At 40.7% G+C, this 6,653-nt stretch overlaps 1 long non-coding RNA gene across 1 annotated transcript; it reads right to left on the bottom strand.

The window, feature by feature from the left end:
• Positions 1–667: 667 nt before the first annotated feature.
• LOC142069387 (uncharacterized) lies at positions 668–3,539 on the bottom strand. Its single transcript, XR_012665190.1, has 2 exons — positions 2,904–3,539; positions 668–1,754 (listed from the first exon to the last, which is right to left on the bottom strand). It is a non-coding gene; the product is annotated as an uncharacterized LOC142069387 (long non-coding RNA).
• Between the last annotated feature and the right edge of the window lie 3,114 nt (positions 3,540–6,653).

Here is a 6,653-nt window from a genome sequence, read left to right as displayed (position 1 = left end):
GCTCGAGCTGTTTTTTAATAAAACTCTTTATTGTTTACAATAGGCTCATCAGAAATCAATACAGTGCATTGAAAACAATAACATAAGTTCCATAGTATATCAATACAGTTCTCTGTGCAGACAAGCTCTAACTTCAGGTTTGAATTTTGCATCTTAGGACAATATCTATGTACAAAGCCGATCATTTGATAATTGCTGGCATTATGGAAATAAGCAATAAATTCAAATGGTTCAGTTTTCAAAGAAACTACATGGATGAGACGCAACTACAGTGTGATTGTGACGGTCCCCTGGTGTTATCTGGACCAGTGATCTGCTAGGTCACGCCAATCCTTGACTCTGGGAGCCAGCCTTACCCTTCTCTGCTGTGAGAATCCCCACCCCTGGGCTGTTCATGCACAGCCTCTAGCATGTAAGCCGCTCCCAACTATGTGAGTGAGCATTTTTGGCCAGCCACTGCTTGGATTGTGCAACCGAATGACACTAGCCTATATCTCTGGTCCCAGACACAACCTTAGGAACCTCCATCTTGCAGTGTTCAGTTATGCCCGCTGGACACTGCAAGCTTATATGAGTTCATCAATTTAACAAAGAAATTGATATGCACCATGCTTGTTATCCCAAGGGGAGTCTCTGACACATTTCAAACCACATGCACTGCTTCAGGTAGAATAAACAAACAAATTTATTATCTACAAAAGATAGATTTTAAGTGATTATAAGTCAAAGCACAAGAAGTCAGATTTGGTCAAATGAAATAAAAGCAAAACTCATTCTAAGATGATCTTAATGCTTCCAATGCCCTTACAGACTTAGATGCTTAGATCCAAAACTTGGATATTAGGAAAAACTTTTTCACTAGGAGGGTGGTGAAGCACTGGAATGGGTTACCTAGGGAGGTGGTGGAATCTGATTCCTTAGAGGTTTTTAAGGTCAGGCTTGACAAAGCCCCGGCTGGGATGATTTAGTTGGGTATTGGTCCTGCTTTGAGCAGGGCGTTGGACTAGATGACCTCCTGAGGTCCCTTCCAACCCTGATATTCCATGATTCTATGATTCTCACTACAGGCTGGCTGGTTGCCCTTCAGCCAGGCTCTCCCCTTTGATCAGCGCTTCAGTCGCTTGGTGGTGATGTCTGTAGATGGAGATGGAAGAGAGAGAGCATGGCAAATGTCTCTCCCTTTTATCTTGTTCTTTCTTCCCTCTTGGCTTTGTACCCTACCCCTTCAGAGTCAGGTGAGCATTACCTCACTGTAGTCCCAAACTGACCAAGGTAAGGGGGGTGATTCACTCTAGAGTCCAACAGATCCTTTGTTGCTCCCTAGGCCAGTGTGCTTTGTTCCTGTGAGGCTGGGCTGGGTTTGTCCCATACATGACCTGATGAGGTGTGAACTGCTCCTCTTCTCCTGGAGAGTTTTGCCTGGGCTTGTTTTAAGTCATGAGGACACATTTTCAGCCTCATAACTATATACATGAAATTACAACCTATAACATCACTATAACAACAATGCTCAGTGCATCATGAGCCTTACGAAGATATCCAACATGACAAACTTTGCATTGGATCCCACACAATCATATTATAAGGATGAACATGGGGGTGTAGGGTGTTCCCCCAAGGTACAGAGTGTCACAGTGATCAAACTGGAAGCCTATCTTTTATCAAAGTCATTTCAAAGAAAGAGTAATTTATGAGCACTTTCAACCAGCATTTGATGATCTTTCATTGAAGAGAGACTTGCTGAGTTGAGTTATCTGGAAAAGATTGAGACAAATGGTGTTAATTACAGACTTTTATTTTGAATGTATAACCGGACTGGAGTGAGTGCCTTCTCATGGGGAGTAGGAGAGGAGTTGTGTGATTTTGGGTTTTGTCATAAATTTCAGCATGGCCAAGAACTGGTGATCAGGAATATGAATGGGGAGCCATTGCCACAACATGCCTTCTTTAGGCCTCTTGCTTGTATCAGTTTCCTCCACCTTTCCCCATTCCCATACCCACACAACAACTGCCACAGGAGCTGCTGTTTTGTCTTCATTCTAACAATTTCCTGGGAGAACAATCATGAGATGGAAAGAAACACATTTTGCAGGCCTGTGGGAAATTATTCAGCTCCTGTCAGTAGTGGGGCTGCTTTCTACACTCCATTCTTTGCAAAAGCCAAGTGTTCCATTGTCACTCCCATCCCCAGCACGATGTGCTGTCTGTCCAGACAGACACCAATCCCCACAGGACCTTTTTCTTATCTCCACAAATGGCTAAATGCCTCCATATGTCTGATATTGACAGCTGCAATACTTTTCTGAAATTGCACCCTGATATCCACTGGGGCCCTGCTGCCATTACTATGAGGATTTTTTATTTGAAGCTCCTGGCACAGAGCCTTTTGTTCTCTTGGGCGCACAAGGTCCAAGACTAACACACCTTGTGTTGCCTGGTGGCAGCACACAGGGTTTCCCTTAGTCCTGGCCTTGACTCAGCAGTTATGGAAGCAACTACTGGCTACACTAACAGTATGATGGTTAAGGTATTTGGTGTATTTGTGGGGTTATCTCCCATCCAACTTGAAAAATCTAAAATTAAGTTACCACTTCTAAAAAGTGGCCTCAGATAAAAAGGGCAGATAAAAAGGTGGTTAGCCTGATTGGTAATTCCACCAAAACATGGATGGTGTCAGAACTTGCTTAGTAAAGAATAAAATGGCCCATTATACACAAAACCACCTGGGAGAGTTAGATATTATCTGAGTGCAGCTGTGAAGTGGCTGGACAAGTGAATTGTGACGGGGATATAGCTGAAGGGGGTCCTTCCACATCCTGATCTGATGTCTGATCATATTTTCATGAAAACAAATTCTTGAATAAAAGTGACTTACTCTGTGTCAATTGGTCTGCAGCACTTACCATCACATCTTTACACAGTGCAGAGCTAAGAGGATCACAGTAACTAGCAGAATCAGTGTAATAATCCCAAGGACTGCAATAATATACAACCAGCCTGAGCACTGAGAGGTGGGACCTGCCCATAAGAAAAGGAAGAGGTGGTTTGCAGTGGAATGAAGCTGCTGACATTTAGCACTGTGTTGCCTGTTTTGCCTCCCGGAGAAATACCTTTTCCATCACTGGAAAAAACTCATACCCATAGTCTGACCAGTGCTAATTTTTAGCCTTTGTGACTGAGGAGAAAATGCCTGAAAATGTGAACCTCAAAGGCTGAAAAGCCATACAGCAAATAAAAAGAACCCCAAATGTACTATCTTTAAGGTCTCCAAATTGTTAAGCCAATCTCTGGATTATGGAGGCCTGACTCCTAACGTTGAATGCTTGTAGTTCTACTTTATAGAAGTGGTAAATAACCTAAGCCTTATGAAGAGATGGAAAGCAGGTAGGGCTTGACAGTGAATCTCCAACACAATGGGAGAGAAGCAAAGGAGAGGACAAGGAAATGGTTTGATACAAAGAGCTGCTTATTGCCATTCCTTAGTGCTTGTGCATAGGTCTGCCAATGCCCCTCAGTCCTGCCCTGCAGCCCCGCTGCTATTCCAGTGCTGGGCTCCCCACACATCCCTGCCAATGCCCCTCAGTCCTGCCCGCAGCCCCCGTGCTAGTCCAGCCCTGGGCTCCCCTCACTGCTCTGCCAATGCCCCATAATCCTGCCCTGTAGCCTCCAGCTATTCCAGTCCTGTAATCTCTTGAGGAGAAACCTGCAATTCATGCCAACCTATGCTATTCTGGGGGGACCGTACCAAGATTTACAAGAGGACCACCAAACTCCTCTTAATTTTTGATGTAATCGGGAGTTTAACACAAGCTTTCAGGGGTAAAAGGCAGTTTCTCTAATCTATTCTTCCAGCAAGACCATCTATTGTATTTACATTTATAATGTAGGGGGGAAAAGTTTAATCCATTAATCTCCACCTCCATCATTTCTGCTCCCATCCATAATGCTTGTCTTAACACCCATTCATTTCTTCTTCCCATCCCCATTCCTCTACACTTATCCTGTTTTCTCTGAGTGAAATTCCCTATCGGATGATGGAGTTAGGCTGGGCATCTGCCCCCCCTGTGGTTTTTTAAAGGGATTTAAATGAAGAGAGGGAAGTGGTTGAGATCCTTTATGAGGCATTTCAGCCTGGAGAGAAATAGAACAAAACATTGAAAACCTGAAACAGCTAGGTGTTTACAATGGAAAAGGCAATAAACACTTAGCAGGGCTAAGAAGGACACAGCCTACTAATATGTCAACACACCAAAGTCACCAACAAGATTTGTTAGGACAGAGGCTAATCCCAATTACACTGGTGTAAAATTAGGAGGAACTTCACTGAAGTCAACCAAGTTTTTCTATATTTACACAGTTGTAACTGAGAGCAGATTCTGACCTATTCTGCCTTCAGGCTGTCCACCAAGCTTTTACCAAGAAACACATACTGAGACATTTGGTCTGTCTTTTATTTGTGGTAAGAAATTCAGATTAACCTAACAATGGAAAAACATCGGGTGCGCTCGTTTAGCATTTTTCTGTGGTTAGCGTTGCCTCTAAAAATATCTTAAAGGCTCCCGTTGATTTCCGTTTATTCATTAAGTGTTTACTGGTGTTATTTAGAACATGCTTTATATTATCAGTAATGCTGAAAATTAAAAGGCACAAACAGAGTATTTACAGGGTGAATAAATGGCTCAGATTCATCCCCGGTACAATTCCTCTGGCTTCAGTGGAGTAACACAAAGGATTAATTTGCTTTCTGGTTTAACCTTCTAGTTACTCTCTAATAACTTTTCTTTCAGTGTCTCAAATGAAAACTGAGGAAGAGGAAGTATAAGAGTAATAAAAATGAAATTAACATAGATAAGTAAGATTTAAAATGAACATCTTCACTACAATCATGCTCACTTTTAAAAACTGTATTTACTTTCAGAGCTAGTTTCAAAAATGGGAAAAAATTATAATATATTTTAAGATAATTTCCCCTCATAATATTAAAAAAAATTAGAATTTACTAAAAATTTAATCAAAATTTTATTAGCCTTCTTTGTTTATCATGTATCATTTCCACAAGAGGAAATTTTCTAAAATGTTTCTAAATTTTGAAAGTTTTTAAAATCTCACCTTGTGAGTAAACTGCCCAAGACATTTTAAAAGCTTTTAGAAAATCCTCAATAAATGAAGGACTTTGATAAAAAAATATCAATTATATTTAAAAATCTATAACCCCCCATTTGAACATAATTTATTTGTAAAATTATTTGCATTTTAAAATTGTTAGAATAGCTATGCTTACTTTCTATTTCCCCCTAAATAACAAAAACAATCTTCAACTGCAAGGGAGGGATTTTTAAATATGCTCATGTTGGCCTAACTGCTCCCACTTAAGTCACTGGTAAAATTCCCATTGAGTTCAGTGCAAATAGAGTTAGGCCAGTGCTGAGCACTCTTGCAAATTCCAGTCAAAATGGTTTTTTCTTAGAGTTTTTTATGTATTGTTTGGTCATAGAGTGAAATTTCTCTAGACTTTGTCTTATTTGCACTTTCTGACAATATGTATGTTATTATATTTATGATAAACTACATACAACTTTTTCAACAGTAATCCTATATATGTGAATATATGTAAATATATCTATGTACAGATACACAAAGAGAATGTGGTGATAGTTGTGATGGATGTAGCTACAAAACTGGTGAGTTTTATGTATTCTACCATTACATTTCTAAGACTCCAATCCTGCATATACACACACACTTTACTTTATTATTGGGAACCTTACTGTCAGACAGCTGACTCCCATTTAAACCAAATGAGAGTTAGGCTTCTGTCAAGGTTCCTTCCTTCTGTGAGAGTGAGGGATCATTTTTCAGGATAGGTTGTAGATCTTTGATGATGCGCTGGAGAAGTTTTAGTTGGGGGCTGAAGGTGACAGCTAGTGGCATTCTGTTATTTTCTTTGTTGGGCCTGTCCTGTAGTAGGTGACATCTGGGTACTCTTCTGGCTCTGTCAATCTGTTTTTTCACTTCAGCAGGTGGGTACTGTAGTTGTAAGAATGCTTGATAGAGATCTTATAGGTGTTTGTGTCTGTCTGAGGGGTTGGAGCAAATGCGGTTGTATCTTAGAGCTTGGATTTAGACAATGGATCGTGTGGTGTGTCCTGAATGGAAGCTGGAAGCATGTAGGTAAGTATAGCGGTCCGCAGGTTTCCGGTATAGGGTGGTGCCCCCACCCCTCAAAAAAATTATCCAAAAAACTAGACACTTCCTTCAAAATCTTTCAGTTTGTCAAAAACACAGCAGAGAATTTTTGACCAGCCCTAGTTTTGATGTAAGGTTCCCTCAATAAAGACCCGATCCTACAAGTTCTGATTGGAGTCAATGGGAGCTTGAGGTGCCCAGAACTTCACAGGACCGGGCACCAAAACAACTAATAGCTGATGTAAGCCGTTACAATATGGCCACTGTTGTTTCCTTGCAGGAGCACAGCAATCCCTGTGTCTGATTCATTGCTTTTACAATTATTTTCAGATCCTGTAGATACTGCAACTGGCAAATAAAAAGTGTTCAATATCCCTTCCCCAAGGAATTTTGAATGCCAATCTAATAAATAACCCTGGTTAAAAAAAAAATAGTTAAAACTATTTTCCTCCCTTTGTGTAGAAGAC

This window comes from Caretta caretta, chromosome 1 (genome assembly GCF_965140235.1).
Source record: "Caretta caretta isolate rCarCar2 chromosome 1, rCarCar1.hap1, whole genome shotgun sequence".
Lineage (NCBI taxonomy): Eukaryota > Metazoa > Chordata > Testudines > Cheloniidae > Caretta > Caretta caretta.
The sequence above is the reverse complement of the archived record's forward strand: the minus strand, read 5'-3'. Positions and strand labels throughout refer to the sequence as shown.